The sequence below is a fragment of the Chiroxiphia lanceolata genome, chromosome 5 (genome assembly GCF_009829145.1).
Source record: "Chiroxiphia lanceolata isolate bChiLan1 chromosome 5, bChiLan1.pri, whole genome shotgun sequence".
In the NCBI taxonomy this organism is placed as follows: domain Eukaryota; kingdom Metazoa; phylum Chordata; class Aves; order Passeriformes; family Pipridae; genus Chiroxiphia; species Chiroxiphia lanceolata.
In genome coordinates this window covers 29014480-29036009 of record NC_045641.1, presented here as the reverse complement: position 1 = coordinate 29036009, position 21530 = coordinate 29014480, and the positions used below count along the sequence as shown (strand labels likewise).

At 38.4% G+C, this 21530-nt stretch overlaps 1 protein-coding gene across 1 annotated transcript in view; it reads right to left on the bottom strand.

Moving 5' to 3' along the window:
* CNTN1 (contactin 1) overlaps positions 1–21530 on the bottom strand; it is a 241173-nt gene that overhangs the window by 155517 nt on the left and 64126 nt on the right. The window contains exon 2 of the mRNA XM_032688287.1: positions 16833–16878. The gene's annotated coding sequence lies outside the window, so the exon portion shown is untranslated. The remainder of the gene's footprint in view (positions 1–16832; positions 16879–21530) is intronic.

The window sequence follows — 21530 nt, the reverse complement described above, 5'->3', positions numbered from 1 at the left end:
TGACTGTAATATTGCACAGTTTTCTTAATTTTGGCTGCAAAAAATCAAAAGGGAAAAAAAGTGAAATTAATCTAGATGATGCAGTATCGCAAACACATCTTATGTATACAGATGTAAATGTTCACCAACGTTTTTAATACAAAAAAATTAAGCTAAACATTTCACAGATTTTAAAAATAAAACAACACTAAGCAATTTCATGCAAAGTTAAGTATTTCTAGTCATTGGCCTGGTTTTTTTCCTGATGTAATTTGAAGACCAAACTTTTTTTTTCTATGACTGATAATGGGAGGGTTGAAAGACTGCAATGATCTCCTGCTGCTTGTAGAGACACTCACATACATGCGCTCAAGTGTGGATGGTCCTATGAAAAGCAGCTAAGGAAAATTTTCCAGAAGTTCTTTCAATTACTGAGGTCTGCAAAAACTAACAGCACCTCCTTCACAAATACAGGAAATGTTCCATAGGAGCTGAATCACCATATAAGACTAAACACTGTACCTTATGGGATGCAGGAGTTAAAAGATGGTTTAAAAAAAACCCAAAAAACAAAGAAACTCTGCAGTTACAGTACTGCTTTTTTATAGTTCTCCATCTGACTATTGAGGGGACTAAATGAAATCTAACCACTTGAACCTTTGAGTTGATAGAAATTACCCATTATTTTTTTATTTATTTTTCAGTTGAGGTATTAACAGGCAACAGAGACTATTTTTTTGAAGGAAAAATGCACAGCGAGTTTTAAAGGGAAGGAAGCTGCAGTGAACAGCAGCTATCCCACATGAAGATTTTAACTTTGGATGAACATGAAAAGATACAATTCTTTTGTGTTAACTTAATTGTATGTTCAGTGGCTATAGTTTTTAGAGTTTACAAAAAGTTATGGACTCGTTCTGTACAAAAAACGTTCACTTATAACAGCAGTAGAAGCTATGGGTACTGACAAACAACGAATTTGTGGCCAAATCTTGAAATACAATTGCAAATATACCATCTGGCACTCAAGATTTGACTAAATGTGACTGATACAGCCCACCTGTTCTGAGAAGTTCCACCCAATTTCTCCTAGACTTTATTAATTTCTTTCAAGCATGAGGGTGTTCTAAATGAAGACAACTGTAGGAATACAACTTTAAAAATAAATAACAGAATTAATCTATTAGAGAATTAAATATAAATGTATTTAGTGACCTCTAAAGAGGAAATTAAGTTAGTCTTGAACTAATGACTGAAATTGGCCATATTCCACCTCTTCACCTTGTTTTCAATGTACTTTCTGCCAAAAAGTATGTAAAAGGTTTTTTTAACCCTAAAATAACCTGACAATGAAGAAGGACAGGAGTCTTCTAGATAATTCAATTATAATCTTACCAGAGTATTTCCAGACTACCGATATGTTATCGACTCTTAAAAAGCTTGTAATCTTTAGCATTAGGAGCACTGAATTTGCTAGATGTCTCTTACCAGAATTTTTCTCTTATTTCCTAATATAAAACAAAATTGCTGCTGTGCTGCACAACAGGACTGTGAGGTTGTTCAAGTGTAGGACGTTTGTTTCTTAGTAATTAGCTATGTTTATCACAAAAGCATATAAAGACATCTGCTATCTCTGTACAAACAAGCTGAGATATCAACGAATACCACTACTGCTGTAAAAGAAACAGCATGACTTTAACTCGGGCTACAAGCAGAAGGGACGCAAATACTTGTCTCTAACACCTAGCTAAGACTGTATAGAGGATGTGGATTTGCACCAGCAGCAGTAAACACTGTATTGTATCATGGGCAGTGACTATGCTGTTCTGACAAAAATCTGTGTAAGGGACACCCTGCATGAAGACACAGTCTGTCCAAAAAAACCCCCATGTAACTCTGCAGTGACAGCGGTTTCACTGGCTCCTCTACCTCCACCTCTAGTTACTCAGAGACGTTTGTGTACCTTCAAGGATTATGCTTACAGTGAAAATAGTTGGTCAGCTGCCTGTAGTGTCCTGGCACATGGAATCTGGGACCTTCAGAGAGGGGGGAAAGAGCATGACTTCTCCACAGCCATTGATCCCCAAGCAGACCAAGCTCACAAGGCCTCCTAGGGCACCTCTGTCCCAGGATGCCACCCACTCAGAAGCTGCCTGGCAGTGTGGGGTTAGTTTCTGCGGTGGAGCACATAAAGCTTGGACTGTGCAGCCCAAGGCAAGTAGGAAATCCCAGAGAGGATCAGGGACTTCCCCATGGTAAGGAATAAGCAGATCAGCAGCCACCCCTCATGGGTTACAAAACCAGGGCAACCGTAGGGAACTGCACACTTGTTTCACCAAACCAGAGGAAAAAGCCAGCTCTGCAAGGACACAGAGGGAGAGAAGGGTATTCAAAGTCTTCTATTTCAATGTGTTTTGCCTAAAGATTTTCTTTTTTAATGAGATACTCATTCCAGTTTATTAATTTGTGTTGTACTGAAACCTATCTTATAAATTATCTGGTGTTTTTGAGTAAGTCATCAGATAGGAAAAGACAAACCTATTACCTCTACCACTTCTCTCACCTCTGTTTTCCAAACAGATACAAGCTTGTCACATAAATGAATTGCAAAAAAGATCCTCTGACTTCTCAGTCCATCTTTTTGTTACCAAGGAACACTTTTCAAAATATAAGTATGCTTGATGCCTTGTTCAGTTTGATATATAGTCTCATCAAAGAAAAGAAGCATGAAACTGCTGTTAGAGGAAACCACTAAACAGTATCAAGTACTCTGAGGTATGGACTTGTCAGAAAAATGGCACAAAACAAGACTTTATTTGTCACGACAGGAAGACCTGAGAACCAAAGCATCAGAGACAAACTGGAGCAAATATGTGGCTTCTATGGCTCTCTCTGTCTTGCTACAAGGTGTTGGGAAAGTACCTACACTGTTCATTATAAAATAATACTTAAAAAACCTGTCTAGACACAGAGCAGTACAAACATTTGGAACATTGCTCTGTGGTAGCTTTTGGCCTTCAACCAAACCAGGTCACTTGTTTGGGTTTTCCTTTCAAGATTCAGACTCCTACCACTCTTAGGAAAAAAAACCCCAACCAAACAAAAACAACACACACACAAAACAAACAAACAAAGAAACAACTAAAATCTGGTTGCATCTCCAACTTTCATGGTTCTCTATTCATCACCCACTTCGGTCTTTCTGTGGTACTTCAACATATTTATTTCACATGTGACTCCAACCAGTCACATTCTCCATGCCCTTCCCAGCTTTCCTTTAGCCACAGCATGAAGCTTCTCTTCATTACCAGTCATCGCTGAACTGGGAGCATTGCTGGTACAAGAAGCTGAGGAGTAGGGCTTGTGATCACAGCTGTGGCACCCAAGGCAGGCATCCAAGTCTTGGACATTATCAGAATGTACTGCTAAGAGAAAGGGCTTCAGCTCCACGTCATTCAACTGCATGAGGAAAGGAGATTATTTCTCCTGGGTGCTGACATCCAGAAATTTCACTGCAATTCTCCTAGGCTTATTAAAACAAAAGTTAAAAAAGACTACCAAGAAGCACTCCAGGCAAACAAAATGAGACCTTTCCTGAACTGCTTCAGTATTCGAAATTGCCACTGACCGCAATGGACACCCGCACTTCTTCCCAGAATGTTAATCACAATGGAGAGGCAAGAATCAATGATGCTTAAGTCACCAGGAAAGATCGAGTGGGTTAGTGCAACCATTTCTCTTCAATATTCACCTCGAGGAGCTGTAGAAATGCTCACAGAAAAGTAGGAAAAGGTTATCAAAATGACCCAGCCTTGGTTTTGTCACTAAGTGATTTTTATTCCCAAAGTCTCCTTTTCATTGACACAAAGACCTAGATCCAAGATCCACTGTAAGGTTCCTAACTTCTTAGTCTCTGCTGCTTTTCTTTCCAGATTTGAAAAGAAAGAATTTTACTTTTTAAAGAGGAATTATTAAAAATCAACTCAGACTGCTCATACTGTCCTCTTCAGTAGGGGCAATTTTGAAGATTCATTATCTATTTCCATGTGATCAAAATAGTCCACCTCCAAATCACAAAGGATGTCTCTTTACCAGAAATACTAAAAAATATATTATCAGTAAGCAAGAAAGTAAATAAATTGGATTAAGATTGCTAAGGCACATTTATGAAATAGTGGAACCAAGACACCAATTCCTGTACACAGTTAGATTCACAGAGGAATTTACACAGTCATACTATTAATTAATAATTATTGCTATAATTCCCTTATTATGATGATCAAGGAAGCTTTAATTTGAAAGAGGTAACAATCATCTGGGCCCCAATCCAGCAAAGCACTTTAAAATGTTAATTTCCATCATGAAAATAACCAACTGGATTTGAACGGGACTGACATGCTTAAGTTAAGATAATCTTGGCTTTGTTAAGCTTATAATGGGAAAATCAAGTAGAAATATTATAAAAGTAATCCATGAAACCCTGATAGAACTCTGCCTCAATATCATACATTTATGCCACCATTATCATACATTCTCCAAGGAACTGCTTTCTTCTGGGAGACTACCAAGTATAATGACAAACTTTTATAGGAACTAATCTGGAAGGAAAAAATCCATTATAGACCCAAGGACTCTTAAAACAAACGTACAACAAAGAGCTGGATGATCACAAGATCCATATTTGGTACATAAGGTCAAGATTCAAGTGTCTGACCTGAACCCAAACCCTGAACCAGGTCTTCCACATCTGATTTTGAAATGTATTTTCTTCTTTACTCACATTCTCCAATATAATGCATAGTTGCACAAGTTCCTTCAGAAACAAAGACTTGGGCTAGGTAATTGGGTGTTCAGTGGCAATTTGTAAAAGGAAGATATGCAGGAACACATTTTATTAAATATCTTGGCAATAATTGCCTTTGGAGTGGGTAGGAGCTGACCACAGTAGTTATTGACAAACTGCCAAGCCTCTGCAATCTTTCTGGAGAATAGATTGAGACTAGCCCAGAGGAGAAGGATTTAGGAGTGTTTGTGGACAAACAGCTCAATATGACTCGGCAATGTGCACCTGCAGCCCAAAAGGCCAACTGCGTCTTGGGCTGCATCAAAAGAGGTGTGACCAGCAGGTCAAGAGAGGTGATTCTGCTCCTCTACTCTGCTCTTGTGAGACCCCATATGGAAGGTTGCATTCAGTTCTGAGGCCCCCAACACAAGAAGGACATAGGCTTGCTGGAGAGAGTCCAGAGGAGGGTCACCAAGATGATCATGGGGCTGGAGCACCTCCCCTGTGAAGACAGGATGAGAGAGTTGGGGCTGTTCAGCCTGGAGAAGAGAAGGCTCTGGGGAGACCTTGGAGCAACCTTTCAGTGCCTAAAGGTGGTTAAAAGAAGCTGAAGAGGCGCTTTTCACAAGGGCATATACTGACAGAACAAGGGGGAATGGCCTTAAACTGAAGGAGGAGGGGTTTAGATTAGGTATTAGGAAGAAATTCTTTACTGTGAGGGTCATTAGACACTGGAACATGTGGCACAGAGCAACTGTGGCTGCCCCATCCCTAGAAGTGTTCAAGGCCAGGTTGGATGAGGCTCTGAGTAACCTGACCTTGCAGAAGGTGTCTGCCTATGGCAGGGGAGTTTGAACTAGATGATCTTTAAGGTCCCTTCCAACCCAAATCATTCTATGATTCTGTGAAGGCATCCAATCCCTGTTATCTTACCTGATGCAGAGAACTTGCCTCTAAGGCTGTGAAATTGTCACAGCATGTAAAGACTCCCAAAAACTACCTACCCATTTGCTTAATATTCCTAAAGCAATGTCAATGGGTTTCAACATTACATACTTGGAACTTTTAATCTCAAATCATACCACCTGCCTCTGCCTACTCGAACCATGCAAAACAACCAGAACACAAGGACAACATATTCAGGAGTCAGGAAACTAGGAAAAGATGCAAAGGTCATTTTAAGGTTTACATGTTACATGATATTTCAACTCTATTAGATATGGCTCAGCACCAGAAAATACAATTACAAATATCATTAAATGTATTAGAACAAATTATATTTGAGTTGCTGAAAGGACGTGCACTGCTAGTGAAATGTAAATGAATGGACTGCCTAACTCATTCTGGCTGAAGGTTATTCCTGAGGTTTCAGAAACCAAATGGAATAAAAGCAAAATCCCTGCACCACCCCTGAAGAACATTTTATCAACTGCACTCAAGTCTGTATAGCTCCCAAACTTGAGGCAAATGCTTTACAAAGAAAACTAGGGTGACAGACTAGACTAAAATGTTTCTCTGGATGCCATGTGCTGCAGGATTGTGGGGAGACAGTCAGCTACCTCTGGAAGCAGCAGCAACAGAGCTGTCCAGAGCCTGCTGGGAGAGCCAGCTGTGAACCTGATATGTTTGCTGGCGCTACAATTTTATGTAACAGTCCTTCCTGCACTGGTGGCAAAAACATATCAGACATCTCCAACAAGCTCATAAACCAAACTATATTCCATATTTCATGACTATGTTGACATTATATGTCATACTCCAGCTATGTTCTGAATTGAGATTTAAATGATATGTCCTCTGTACTGCTTTTTCTTCACCTTCTCTTGTCTCGAGGTGCATCACTTTCCTTTCAAATAAAGGCTGGAAGGAAGCTGTGCTGTATTTAAGGAGATCCTCTAACATAACACTCTAGCAGATTAGGGCTGTTGGAATGTGCACGTATCCCAAGATGAGAATTTCGGGGTATATCACAGATGGAACGCATACTGCAGGCAAACAAAGCTTACCTTCATTTATCCCAATCCTACCCAAGTTAAGAGCAGCAATCAGGAGTCTAAAGAGAAAAGTGTCTGGATTACCTTAATGAACATCCTTGTCCTCAACCTTTCTAAACTTATGCCCTAAACACAAAGAAATGTATTCCCTTTATCCTCTCTCAGGGAATAATCTTTGGCTGTTCCTTGGAATTTTACTAACCTCTGTAGATATAATAAACAATGGTGATTACTTCAATAAATAATTTAGCAAAATATGTTTCCTTTTATTAATTTTAAAATACTTTTTGAATATTCTGTAACTACATCACCTCTTTGTCAGTATTATTTGAAAAATTAGGCAGAACTTTATACACAGATGGTCAACTTCTGTTGATGACATTGTAGTTCTCCAGTTATACCTTCACTGGAAGTTTTGCATCTGTAAAATGAACTGTTCTAATCAATTAATTTGCAAAATAATTAATCTGTGTGTCAAAACATTTATATAAAATGTCTACCTATTCATATTTTTGAAGATGTTGTCTAACATGTTCCATGTGCTTTTATGCCTTTATGCTGCCAAATCATTTACCTTTGGTTTTGCTCCTACGTCCTCTTCTTTGCGCTATTTCTTCACATTTCTTTCATAATACTTCTATTTTTATTAAAAATAATTCCCAGTTAAGGTACAATACCAGTTTTTCTGTGTCCCCCATCTTATCACAAGTTCTTTGTTGAGCTGACACACTGGTGACTCAAGGAGGACAAAGGCAGGCCAGTGGTGGTTGTATCTCCCCACATTGGGAACTTGCATCTCTGACTGCCCATCAGATGCCAAATTTAACAAACTTTACAGCACTAGGAAAGGCTGTTTTGTTCAGGTCAGTCTACATAAGGTGTATTATTTGATTTCCACTTTTCTTTGTTCTGGTTTGATGCTGAAGGCCATGCCAGGTTTTATAAAAGCAAGACTTCTGAACTAATTTTATGCATTGCTTTTAGAAATCATTTATAGTTCGTGACAATACAATAAGTAAATATATTGATATTAATGAAAATAAGAACATAAATTAGTAGTTCTCAGACTAATACCAATGGCTAAGTATTTACATACAGTGTGACTCCGTATGGAAATGTTTTTTAAATGGTCTTCTGGAATGATATTCTTACCATATTTCAGTGAGCTAATCTGTTCAAAGACCAGAGGAAAGTATTTCTGAAGCTGCAAGTCAGACTAGTGTCAGAGAACAAAACCAAAAAATGGTTCACAGCTAATAATTCTTAAGATAAAATATGAACCAAAATGGTTTTAGCTGCATTAAACATAAACATAACAAGGACTCTCAATTTCCTACTCATTCTCATCTCAGAGGCATCATCTCAAAAACTGCATATGTGGTGAATTCAGTAATTACATTATTTGAAAACTGAAATATGAATGGTGAAATGGAAAAAAAAAACTGTAGTGATTTGTTCCACAGCTGTGGATGTTTCAATACACAGATGTATTGAAACAAGATCTCCTACAAACTGAAGTCCTATTTCTCTTATACTCCTTAAGCAAAAAAATTTCAGCTTCTCTCCCACTTCATGTATTGACATCTCTTCTGGGCAGGAGACAACACCTGCTGTGCTTAGCCTAGAGGTATGTATATGTTGATTGCTTCCAAGAAAAATACATAACAGCTTTCCACTCAGGAGGGTACTGATTTGGGTTTTTCCTCTTTACTGAGCCATGGACATTGTTAAACTTTTAAGAACTTGATTATCTTCAAGATGTGCAGAAAGCCTCCTTCCTATGTATTGGGAGCTAGATCAGCAGTTCAAAACCCGATAAAGAGGACTGACAGGCAGAAAGTGATTGCACAATTCTTGCTTTCTTTGGGAAACAGTAAAATGTTACACCGAACTAAAGCTCCATTGCATTAGTGCTGCCTACTAGAACAGCTCTGGGAAAATTTCAGCAGTGTATTAAATTTACTGAGGTATGTAACGTAAGTTACTGTCACAAAAAATTAAATATACATTACAAGTATATTTTAAAATGTGTATTTTGAATTTTATATGTACCCTACACTCTATAGTTTATATATATTATGTGTACATATATATAAGGTGTGAAACAAACTCCCAAAAGTGTTTGAATGGTATTGATGATTTTTAAATTTTTTTTAACTGTAGGCCCTCATCAAAACAGAAACCAACCTAAACAAGTGATAAGATATGGCTGATTCCACAACTCCAAGGTTCGGCAGTTGGAATATGAAGTGACAGTGGTTATTACCACAGCTATGTCTGAACACAGTCCCAGGACTGGGCCTAAACCAGGCAGAGCAAGGAGTGGCAATGGTTTACAACCCAGCTGCAAGAGCTGTTCTGTTAGCTATTCAGTTGTGAGTCTTCACAGCTTCTACATATTTCTTAAATTTTATCATGCATATAAACAAGCTTCAGTTTTACTCTCTACTGAAAGAAAAGGTCAAATAGGATTTGTGTCTCGTCCACACTACTGCTGTCTCTTCCGTGCCTTCCCCAAGGGTGGACTGGCTTTGACCTGAATCTCAAGTCTCTGAAATCCTGCTCTTTAAGACCCTAGAGTTTCTTAAATATTTCCTTCCTAAACCCCACATAACTGCTTATTCCCTTCTTAGTTACACCTCTTAGTTACACCTAGTCCAGAGTTTGGTTAGAGCACTTTGAACAAATAACTCTCCTTGTCTGCATCAGGTGGTTTCCAGTCAGTCAGGGAAAGCCTCTGAAAAACCCTCTGACATCCTCCTGATTTTTTCACTCTCATGAGGAATTTCCAGGTTCCCCTTCCCAGTTCCTCTCTGAGAGGTGTCACTCAGAGCTGAGCAGTATTGCTGGCAGACAGCTGCTTGTTTTACCTATAAAGACATCTACAGTCTGATTGCTTCTATCACAATTTCCCAGATGCAGTTTGGCTATTACATGCAAATTTCTCTTATGAAATGACTATACAAAGCTAAATTAAAGCCTCCTGTCAAAACAGAGCTTGTGATAAAGATGCTATTCACTAAACTGACACGGAATTCACACAGATATATTCCCAGCCTGCACAAACATCACTCACTTTGAGAAGTATGGTTTTCCGTTGTTCTACAAAACAAGGGTAAGAGAGATCAGAAATACACAGGTTGCATCCCACACCTTAAAGATGATCCTCCGACAATTTCTGTAAGAATTGGTTATCAGGAGGGAAGTAACTGGTAGCAAGTTATTGTGGCTCAGGAATGTACAAAAACTGATAAAATGAATTTTGTTAATAGCCCAAGAGAGAGGGAGACTTCATTTTATAAACCACAGCCAAGTTTCAACTTCAAAATATAACTGAAAGACAAATGAAGCTGAATCTCCTTAACCACCATAAAATGAAACACACACCGTTGTTGTGGGTTTCTATTACTGTTTAATTTAGATTAAATTCTTTATTAACTCCAATGCATGTTGTGTCTATAGAAGAATATTTTCATTTAAAAGAATATTTTCATTTTCAAGCTCTGTTGTGAAACAGAAGAAGGAACATTTTCAAGATGCAATCAGGTCTGTGGCCATAAAGCAACATTATGCTGGCATCTGCTGCCATTTTCTCTTTTCCCTGTGCAGACCTGGTAGAGAGAGGGTAGTTGGGGGATTTGTCGTCCTCAGTGTTTCATGCCTGATTTCTTACGCAGGAAAATTACTCACTGCTTATAAGATTACTGCATTAGGTTTTTATTTGCTAATTGGACTCTAATAATATTTTTATTTTCAGCTGGTAGGAATCTGTAAGATCTGTATGGGGCAGATGTGGTTAAAGACTCTTTACTTTCAGTCTTCTCTGTCTTCTTTAGGCAAGCCTAAGTGAAGAGAATAACTGCTGGTGGAAGTTTAGTGCTCTAGAATCCTTAATGAGCACTGGATTTCAGTGGAAGCAATTACTCCGGAAGGATTAAAACAGTGCAGAGAGAAAAAAATGAGCTAAGAAAAATGGGGTAATATGGAAAGGCGGCGAATGAGACAAAAAATCTCCACAGAAAAATGGAGATAGGTGTATTCCACAGCAGTATACATATATCACTTTGCACAATTTCATACTTTGAATGTCTACTTTTAACAGAGTTCTAGAAACAAATTTAAGTTTCAAAATGAAATTATCTCTAATTAAAAACAAGCCGTTCCAGCAGGCCATCACTCCTCTTGCTTCTGCGGAGAAGACCACCTCTAACATTTGCTGGCCAGGTAGATTTCTTTTGCCACTACTCAGATGAAAAATGTGTCCAGCTCTCCAGAAGTTCTCTGCAGTTATGGTCTCTGGTGACAGCAGACTCAAATCTATCAAGAACTTCAAACAATCCAGCTAACATCAGTCTCACCTACAGCTGTGGAAGCCACTTTTCTGATCCACTATCTATCCTACAGCTTATCTCTTGGGAGAACAGACAGCCAACCTAGCTGCTGCCAAAACAGACTCACTGCTTTCCCATCAGCTCCCCACGCACCTCCTCTCACCAGGAGAACAGCACAGAGCAGACAACAGATGGCCTCTCTCCTGTTCACACATGACATGCACCTAGAAGCTGAACTTGTAACACCATTATTCAAACTAATATTACGTTTTTCTATGCTAATTCAGCAGTAGCACAGTGAGTCCTAATCTAGTCTGAAGAAGTAATAGTTGAAATACTAATTTTGTTTTGGCATTTGCAATGCTCTGCACTCAAAGGGAAATGCTAATAAGTTTTTGAGAAACTTTCAAAGGTTAAAACAGTAGCCAAGATACACTCCGTATTAGTCAAATACTTTACAGGAGATTATTGAGACTCTCTGAAGCTTATCCTGTGAGATCAATCAAATATCCAAACCTACTGCATCCACTTGAGTAACTAAAATGGTTATCAGCCAGAAGATACCAATTCAGTTAAAATGTACCTTGCTCATGTATACGCACTAATATATGTGCATATAGACATGTAGATGTATGCAGATGACATTAAAAAGAGATAAGGAACTGTTAGCGACACTGCTGTTTAAATTACCATGATGCAGGATTAGCAGAGGACATGTAACTCACCCATTTGTTATACCCAGTCTGCAAAATCAGGTATGCACTACTGAATCATTTATAATTCATATTTGGATCAGATTCTTATCCAGCTCTCAGTTATAAAGTAATATGTTTCCTCTATCCTTTTTCAATTTGACAATGGTATTATTTCAAAGAATAAGCATGAAATCTTATCTATAAAATGGAGAGCTGTATCACAAAAAACTCTCAAGTGAACTCAGCAAGGACCAGAAAACCAGCTGAATGTGCACTTTTAGTGTGTAGTTTTAGCCATCCTTGAAGAGAGAAACAATTATATACTAATACATAAATATTCTTAGAATATTGGTATAATTAGGACCAGTACACGATGTTAGTGAAGTCATTACTGGTATTCTGTATTTAGTCCTTGATCAACACCTCAAAAGACTGTTAAAGACTAAAGAAAAATTTCTGTATAGTCACAATTGTGAAATGTGCCCCAGGCAAGGCAGTCTATCTGGTTTATTCAAAAGAAAGCTAAGATGAAGTAGCATACTCCACTCTGGCAGACAATAACAGATTTCATACTAACTACAATGTTTTTAACACAGGGTGGGATTCTTACAGCCTGTTGTTAAAAAAGGCTGTAATGTAAACATTAATCTCTGATCTCTTCATCTGGAGTTCCTTTATAGTGAAGAAGCATTTTTAATAGTGCAAGTATCAACAGCTAGAACATCTTATTGAAATGCCTTTTAAAAAACCCTATGCACTTCAAATTAATGTCTATATCAGGAAAAAGTTCTGTGGTCTGCAATTATCTAGTGATTGTTTTGGTGTCTTAAAATCTATGAATAACAACTGCTTTGCATAATTCTTGGAAGCTCCAGTAAGCAATATTTTGCGGAGTTAGTCTCTTTTTAATGAAAAACACACACTGTTATTGATGCAAAGTGAAAAGTCACATATTGATGTCAAGAGTCCTTCAAGTTCATTTGGCACGCTCTATTTTCATCCTTATGAGTCTCTTCTTGTTTACTTGTGAAAGCCAGCAACACATAAAAGTGCTTTAATATCCTCAAATAGCATTCAACACACCCATAGTCTAAGTGCCTGACACAGACCATTCCTTCCTCAAGAAAAGGAGGTGGTATCTGACCCCAGCATCAGTACCAGCAGTTGGTTAAACAAACATCTGGATAATCTTTCTCCCACTGGGCCTGTCTAGGGAGTCTGGAAGGTTGACACATGAACAAGAGAAACATTCTGAGCATCTGCAAGTATTCTGCTCCTAAATAAATTATGTTGTTTATGCAACAAGTACTACTTCTAAGCAACATGCCAGTGTAATTTCCCTTTTCAAATGGAGGACTTATGGGTTATTTTAGGAACTCACATACACAGTCTCTGTCACTTTGGTTACTGTGTTTCCTCCAAAGGCTACTCGTTTTTGTGACCGGTCTAGTAAATACTTCTCTGCACACCCTCCATTCGGAAATGTCTATGCTTGATGCTCAGTATTTGCTGCTGATTTGATAATGATTCTACTCACTGCTTTGCAACAGCTCCATATGTGCTTCAATACCATCCTAGCAAAGTCAAAGGGTTTTATCACCAGTGGGTGTAGCACTTAGGAGGTGCCTTTCAGCAGCATCCCAGTTACATTTTAACTCCAAGTGGGGTCTAGCAGTACTGAGGCAAGTTAAGAAACTGCAGTGGTAACCACATTAAAGCATGTATGCAGCTGCAAACACAAACTTTTAAAAAGATTAATTGTTGAAGGTACATAGTACTACCTACTTCATGGGAAAATGTGTTGAAAAAAGAAATATAATTGAATCAAGCAATCTTAGTTGGATCTATCTAGTCTTTTCACAGTCCCTATATGTGACAAATACCCAACGAAATTACAACCCTAAACAAAACTTTCTGAACAGAAAAATTGCAAGGTAAATTACCTGGGCTATTACAATGTATCAGTGTATCAATCAATAACTCAATTTCTGCAGATTTTCATCAGTTTTAACAGATACTACTGTGCACAGTGTTACTGTTGAAAAAAAAAATCTGTTTTTTTTTTTTTATTTTAAACACAAAAATCTCAAAAGCAAAATTAATTGCAGTGTTGGGAAAGCTGGTGCATATCCAAAAGAGTTCACGAGTGAAGACAATGCTACACATTTACATTTCTGCCAGTTACACTGGCTGCTCCATGAGGAAGAGCAGACCACTCCCAACAATAAGAGGATAGGAATGTAGAGCACCAGGAGCCAAGGCAGTTGAGTAATTCATCTCTTTTGAGAGCAATAAGACAAGATTGCACTCTCTGTACTGCCTGGCACAAACTCTTGAACAACAATCCACTAATGGAAAACAGACTGGCCTTTGTACTTTGTTTTTTTTGGGCTTTACCAAGAGTATCACTTTTAAAATACCTCAGTAATTCGAAAATAATGCCTCCAATATAAAAGGCAGCTGCTTAGTTATAGAAATTAATGTATCTGAATGTATCCTATGAAGGCCTTTCCATGAAAATGTTGATTGTAACTGTTTCTGCTCATTTGAACATACTGAAAATAAATTCTGCAAGATTGTTGAGAAGTATTTACTCTGTAGTAACAGTTATATCCAAACACAAATCTAATATTTCACGCTTTGAGACACTGCAATGCCTAATTTTAATACAAAGACACTGTATTGCTTCATAGAAATATAACTATGTATGGAAAGCATTAGCTTTGAATGCCTGGATATTTAATTAGCTCATAACATACTTCAAAGAGCTTTGTTAGATGACATGCTACAGCTTAGGCAAAAATTAACACAACAGCATTACTTCTGCTGAATGCACAAAGCATGGTATACTTACCTCTCAATTTTCTCCTCAAATAGATGAGTCATCACACTCGGTCTTATCACAGAATCATGTCTCTCAGTCAGACTGTGGGAGAGGCACATGACATTTGTGCCACTTGCCTGCAGCGTCCTAAGTGCTGAGTCCTACCAGAAAGGGCTCCTCTGTGGCAGCTCAGCACAGCTCAGCATCTCTCCCAATCCTGAACAAAACACGAATGACTGGCAACCCTACACAAAACTGTATAATCCCATAAGGTCAGAGAGGAACAGGGAGGCTTCAGTGTTGCATTACAGATGCACTGCTCTACCCCCAGCCTCTCTGTCGTTCCACATGACAGCACTGTCTAAAGATGGTGATCAGAGCTATATGCTTAGCATGTGACCTGCTACCTCTCTGCATCTCAGGAGCTCAGGACAGAGCTGTGCAGAAGACACGCGGCCTTCTCCCAGTTGCTTCCTTCCCTGGGGAAAAGTACTGGATTACACTACATCTGACATGTGGCTTGCTGCAGCTGCACAGACTCACAGCACTACCTGATGGGCTTGCAGGCAGGTGCCCTCTCCCAGCAGGAGAATAAGCAATGCTGTATGCCACTGCAGGAAAGACTTCTGCACTTTCACCTCCCACACCTCCATAAGGACCTTTATCCTTCACTTTGCTTTTTTTTTCAGACAAAGAATAAAAGTAATATTCATCTTAACTGATGACAGTAATAAATTAGAAACAGCAGGAGACTGTGACCATTTTGAATGGAGACAAAAAGCATCAGGTATATCCAGTTGCTCCTGTGATCACAAGCTCATTCATACAGAACAATAAGCAGTTCTTTAATAAGAGAGCAACAGCATGTGTCAAGCAGTTATGGCCTTATTGGTATGAAAAGTAAGATAACCTGTATTTGGAAAATTGACCATGAGGAACGGTGCAATGAAGGTGGATAAACTCTTTCTCAAACAGAAAAGGTGTGTGACAACAATTTGACCTATCTCAGGTACAGAACAGGTTTCAGGAATGAATGATCTATCTCATAAACATTTCTTCCATGGAAAAAAAGATGCATTTATAAGCACAGAGGACAGAACTGCTACGAAAGTCTCGTTGCAGCAGCATGCATTGCTGCAAGCTTGAGAAACACACTAGCCTCCTGCATTGCCACACACAGAAAGTAAAAGACATGGAAGTTTAAACGTGCCAGTAGTAAATAACTTTAAGACAAGGAACCATGTTTTGTCATCAGAAGCTGTGACTTCCTCTGGTCCTTTTCTACAACAGAACAGTGAATTTCATTTCAGGCATTTAAAACTATACATTGTCTGTTGTTTATGCTCTTATTTAAATGATAGTCCTAGGAACATACATTAACTTAATGCAACCTTTAAGTGATCTTCAGGGCAAAAAGTCATGCCTGCACACCCCTAATGAAAATCTAAGCATATTCCTATAGGCAATCAGACGGGTTATAAATCATTATGCTCCACTGAGCTGCCACTGTTATTTCAACTGTCCATCCCACCAGAGTAATCCCCTCAGAGGTATGCAATGTTCTTATTGCAGTGTAACCTGACTTTATATAGTAGTCTATATATTAACTTCCTATACTGAATACAGTCACCACTGAGCTATGGGCCTCCTATTGCCCACCAATATGTACACACAGAGTCAAGGAAGGAAGGGCTTTAGCCGCCTCTAACCTGATCACCTTTCCTGTTTCAAACACACAGACACTGTAGAACCCAAAAGGTCTTTTCTGAAGAGCTAACAAAAATACAGATCAGGCCCTATGCTTTTGTATTATATATATAGGAAAAGCTTGTTCACTGTGGCTTTCATGGCAGATACAGTCTCAGGAGTACAGACTACTCCAACCTTCAAATAGGAATCGATGCATATGGATATACAAATCAAATATAAATTCAAACCAGAGAAGCATTTGAATCAAAAGACCTTGCCAAAAGACCTAATGCTAAAATGTTATATTTCTATACAGCTAAAATTTAAAAACATTGCTGAGGTCAAAGCCACAACACTGCTTCTGTGCATTAGTTCACCATCCATTTCTGAATTAACAATGTTTTAACCACTTTTTCAAATGCACTTGGACTAATCATTTGCTCCTAAGAAGCTCATATCTTTCAGGTTGTTACTTAAACATGGTAAGAAATTATTACTTTAAAACCATATGTAAGATCTGAAAAAAGAAAAGTCACAAACCTCTAATAAGGTGGGCTCTGTTTCCACACAAATCCACAGGCAGTATCTAGAATGAAATAAAGACAGAGTTTAGTTGTTTGCTCAATGCTCTGTTTTGCAATTACCAATTCTGCTAGAATTTGTTATGCATATTTTCATAACATTCTCTCACAATCAGCTTTCCCTCAGTGTTTCCAGCAATACACAACCATGTTGGTTTCCAGTTAGTCACTTTTTTGTCTGAAGATAAGACATACTCATAAAATTCTACCAATATTAAAACTTTAAAAACAGATTAGGCTTGTGTGGTTTATTTTTCCTGATTACTTGTTATACAAGCTATTAGAGACTACCTTTGAAATAAGATTGGGTGCACATTTAGTTATTTTTTCAAGTTATTGATACCTTACCAGAAAAACTTGATCCTAGAGCTCTCTCCTGCAGTAAATTAGACAAATGCCTGCTCGGACATATGCTGGTACACCATCATCAAACTTTTACTTTTGTTAACTCATTTCATTCTTCCCTCTATAGTATCTCTTGTGATCCCTCCTTTGATTTGTCTCCATTCATCACATTTTGGTATGCCCTTCCAGAAAGATTCAAAAAAATTTATACAAGTTTGGCTTTGATTTCTTCTGCCCAAGCCTTCTCTAATTCACATCTGTGGATACTGTCAAACTACCTCCAAATCTCCATTGCCTCTCTTAGTAGTTCAGGAGTAGCATCCACTATACATCTAGATCAGTGGATCCTAGGTAGGAATTACACTACAGTGGCACTACTTGCAATTTTTCAAAAGCTTCCAAGATCTAGTGCAACCCAAAACACCGTATAATACAGAGTACTCATTTCAGAAGACAGATTTCCAGCTTACTCTGTGCCTGTATTTTCTTTTGTAATGTTAGTTCATCTGTATTATAAACAGAATTTTTAACTGTGACAATAGCCAAATGGTTAATGATTTAAGTATGTGAATGTGAAGTAAGGAATGTTTTTAGATATATAAAGTCCAACTGCTAATTCTATGGGTGGCATAAAATCCCAAGCACTCAGGCTCCCAAGCTGTACTACTTGGTAGGTAGCCTAGTCAAGGTGTGCTTGCTACTCCGTTTCTCTTGCACTCTGACTTACTGCGCCGCAAAATCAGATCTGACTGCCGGTGACTGTCAGATGAACATTTATAAGGTTGGAAATGTAGTAATTTCTCATAAGGCTTCGTTATGTTATGTAATCTTACTTGTCTCCTCTTGCTGCATGTTTGTGTAGAGACATAACTTTCTTGTGGCACCTTATCTCCTGAAGCTTAATGTCACAGTCTTTTCACTGTGCTGAGAGGAGAAGATTGGACTTCCAGGCTCATCCCTTCTCCCTCTTTATAAGTAAGTCAGCATGCATGTTAAGACTCTCAGGCTTAATCCTTCTGCTGCTGTTGACCTGAACAGAATATCAAAACATTTCTCATCTATAAAAACCATTTTTATTTCTACCTCCTTGTAAACTACTCCTGAGACTCTGTGAACAAAAATAATTTTAATTTCTCTTACAGAGCCACAGCCACAAAAAGACTCACTTTGCCTAAGTTTTAGTCTCTGTTCACTCACTTGCTGAATACATATTTGCATGATCAAAATTCTTAGTAACTCTGAAAACTGGTTTTAAAGAAACGCATCTCAAGTAGGAAGTTGTTGGAGTAACAAGTTATTGAGAACATCATCAGTATAATGCAATATGTTCTGTCAGTCTTCCAGATCTAAATAGAAAGGTTTATCTGTTTGCTTCATAATTTATTGTCTGGGGTGCAAAATAAACTAAAAGACAGAAAAAACAACATCAAGGTTCTAAATGGTTTTCTGAAATGGCAAGCATTTAAAGAACATCAATTTCTTATTACAATTCCCTTGGACAACTATGTATTTTTCTAAAGTAAAGGCTTGAGAACTATTTCCTACCATATTCAGTAAAACTCCCTAACGCTACTACATAACTTTATATATATTATTTTCTAACATTCATTTATGTTACATCAAACTGAACTTGTTAACAGATTTACATTCACTTCTTTCAACTGAAGCTTATGGACTGCTGTGCAATGTAGGAAGCAAAAAAAAGGCTGAAGAAATCAACAGACATTAATGTAGCCCTCATGGCTCAGCACCTCCCTGCTTGCCACAGGCACAGCGGATGGAGGGAGATACTCCAAGAATCACTCCTGGTGACTAAATAAGTCATCTTCCAGAGACAACTCTGGGAAGTGTCACACTACACTGCTCTTTCATATTTAAGCAACAGCTTGGTATGTGAACTGAGCCACTGAGTCAGTTGGGAAAGCAATTGTATTCATTTTATGAGGACAGACAATATTGCATCGGGTGTTATGAAAACATGATTTGATAATTTTAGCTCACAATATGATGAAGACAGGTAGAACATTTTTTTTTTCAGTTTTATCCCACTTCTTCCATTCACAGTGGGCTGTAAAAGATAATGAAGTGATTTGCTTGAATCTCCATTCATGAAAACTTATAGAAAAAACAGAGAATTTTAGATCATCTTTGCAGATCTAAATTCACTGCAGCTTCAATCACAGTGTGAGGCAAGAGAGAGAGTTGCGATGGAGAAAGATTACTGCTGAACACAATAATGCCTAAGCCATTATAAGTAGCTCTTGAAAAAGCCACTTTCAGACTATGCTAATCAGAAGAACCCATCAGTTCAGCACCAGGCACTGGCTGTGCACAGCAATGTCAAAAAAGCATCATTATAAATTAACCATCACTGAGAGAAAAGCTTTTTTGTAGTATTTGTTATATATATTAATCCATTGTGGAGGATACAATAGGAGGAGTTTGTCATGCAAAACATCACCCATGGAAAAGAAACGTGCAGAATAAGCATCTTACTAAACTGAAAGACAATTACTTTGTTTATATCAGGAAGATATGTGTATATTTAGGATATACTTAGAATGGCTTCCAGATGGGAATACAGTATGCAGAGTACTGTGCAAATAAAAAAAAAAAAAAGGTATCACTTTTTGTGCATGTTAAGGAGCTTAGATTTTCCAAGCTTCAAAGGTATACGAAGCTGTTACCTACCTAGAGATATTAAAGTTCATTTGGAAATCAGTATGCTAGTTTGTCACACTAAATAAATAACCATAGTATTCACCATAAGACAAAGCATTTCTAAAGGCATAAATGGCATTCAAAGTTAAGTATCTCTTTTCATGTTCTGACACATATGGCCTTTCCCACAAGTTTTTCATGAAAGAAACCTCTAAAAAAACCCCAAATGCTTGAAAAATGCAAAAAAGATTATGTAGCTTAGCTCTTTCTGGGGTTATTGTAGTAGTCACACTAGCCTTCCTTCAGATGAGATGGTAAACTAAGCTCAAAAGCTGAAGGCCTGGCTTAGATTCACTTAAAACCAGATGCATTCACTGCAAGGTATGCACTGGTGTACACTATTTCAGTTAATCAGAAGCCCAATATTCAGAAAGCTCTTTCACTCCAAACTTCCTTCCCATTTCCAAGGATTTTGAAAAAAGCCCAACTCTGATCTTTTTCATAAACCGTTAACTGTAGGATCATGGAAAAATTGCAAAACTATCCACAACCCTAGAAAAAAACCCAAAGTGTAGCACAACACTGGCACAGGAAAATACCAAAGGCATTGGCTAGAAAATACAAATCACAGCATAAAGGAGTGAGTTAGGTAAACCCAGTTTCAATAGTAGTAAACAGAAAAACAAGTATGATGTGTAACTGGGAATCAACTAAGAAAGTGCAAGTAAGGTAACTGCTAGAAAACTTCTAAAAATATCTCTAAGTGGATTTATGAGGAGGCAGTAAGGGACTCCCACCATTAGCATGAAACTTGTCCTTGTACCAGTGTGCTAATGACTCATCCTAACCTCACTCCTCTGCCCCTCCAGTTCTCGGAGAAGTATCAATGCCATCAGTCTGCAGACTCAAATGATGCTAAAAGGGTGAGTGCACAACAGAGAAGGGAACGGGTACTTGAAAGTCTGTGTCTAAACTGTATTATTAACTATAACAACAGAGTTGGATTAACATAACATCCATATTTTAATGATAAAGTTAAGACTACAGTTAGGCTAAAGATAAACCGTCATCACTCTCTACAACTACCTGAGAGGAGGTTGTAGGCAGGTGGGGGCTGGTCTCTTCTCCCAAGCAATCAGCAGTAGGACAAGAGGGAATGGCCTTAAGCTGCGCCAGGGGAGGTTTAGGTTAGATATTAGAAAGAAATTCTTTACAGAGAGGGTAATCAGCCATTGGAATGGGCTGCCCAGGGAAGTGGTGGATTCTCCGTCCCTGGAGGTTTTTAAGATGAGGCTGGACACGGCACTTAGTGCCATGGTCTAGCAACTGTGATGGTAGTGGATCAAGGGTTGGACTTGTTGATCTCAGAGGTCCTTTCCAACCGTCTGATTCTATGATTCTATGATTCATAGCTCCACATATGACTCACTACCCCTTCTGTCCCTGTAACAAGAGCACAGTCCCTGCAGCCCCAGGCTGAGCACCAGAGCCCTGCCTCGAGCAGAGCTCCTGCAACAGACAGAAAAAACTACACTTCCAGTTGCCACTGCTGAGTTAAAACGAGGTTAAGCAATTTTTACATCTCATCACCTTCCACAGCCTGCAGACTTTCATTAGAAATTAAGGTCTGCAAACAGGGGAAACAAGATCC